Here is a 1,270-nt window from a genome sequence, read left to right as displayed (position 1 = left end):
AGATATCCTTTCTGTGTGGGGATACATTGACGTAGTCTTAAGGATCGAGTCTTCTTATAGATATCCTTTCTGTGTGGGGATACATTGACGTAGTCTTAAAGATCGAGTCTTCTTATAGATATCCTTTCTGTGTGGGGATACATTGACGTAGTCTTAAGGATCGAGTCTTCTTATAGATATCCTTTCTGTGTGAGGATACATTGACGTAGTCTTAAAGATTCAGTCTTCTTATAGATATCCTTTCTGTGTGGGGATATATTGACGTAGTCTTAAAGATTCAGTCTTCTTATAGATATCCTTTCTGTGTGAGGACACATTGACGTAGTCTTAAAGATTCAGTCTTCTTATAGATATCCTTTCTGTGTGGGGATACATTGACGTAGTCTTAAGGATCGAGTCTTCTTATCGATATCCTTTCTGTGTGAGGATACATTGACGTAGTCTTAAAGATCGAGTCTTCTTATAGATATCCTTTCTGTGTGGGGATACATTGACGTAGTCTTAAGGATCGAGTCTTCTTATAGATATCCTTTCTGTGTGGGGATACATTGACGTAGTCTTAAAGATCGAGTCTTCTTATAGATATCCTTTCTGTGTGAGGATACATTGACGTAGTCTTAAAGATTCAGTCTTCTTATAGATATCCTTTCTGTGTGGGGATACATTGACGTAGTCTTAAGGATCGAGTCTTCTTATAGATATCCTTTCTGTGTGAGGATACATTGACGTAGTCTTAAAGATTCAGTCTTCTTATAGATATCCTTTCTGTGTGGGGATACATTGACGTAGTCTTAAGGATCGAGTCTTCTTATAGATATCCTTTCTGAGTGGGGATACATTGACCTGGTGAAAATGAGTGTATTGCCATGATCAGCAAAGCTGTACTAGTCAGGACCACAGATACTAGGCAAGTATGCTGTGATATCAGACATGAATCTTCTACCATCACCAATCCGCACTGGCCAGCGTGATGATGAAAATTGGCTAAAAACCCAGACATGAATAAGGATACGTCTGAATACTTTGTCCAGGACTGGATCAGTAACGGCTGCATTTGTTGTTGATGTTATTTTATACTTTTGACTTTAGACGTTTGATCAAAGTAAATTGAGTAAACTCATCTTTCATATACTCAGGGGTACATACCCTTAGTACCCTAAGGTCAAAGACTTTATATAGTTAAATTAACACCCATAATTCAGGAAAATTCAGCAAGACTAATTATCAGTGAACCTGTAACTTATGATTATAAATTTAACAAAATATTCAA

The sequence above is a fragment of the Palaemon carinicauda genome, chromosome 30, assembly GCF_036898095.1.
Source record: "Palaemon carinicauda isolate YSFRI2023 chromosome 30, ASM3689809v2, whole genome shotgun sequence".
NCBI classification, from domain to species: domain Eukaryota; kingdom Metazoa; phylum Arthropoda; class Malacostraca; order Decapoda; family Palaemonidae; genus Palaemon; species Palaemon carinicauda.
This window is presented reverse-complemented; position numbering follows the sequence as displayed.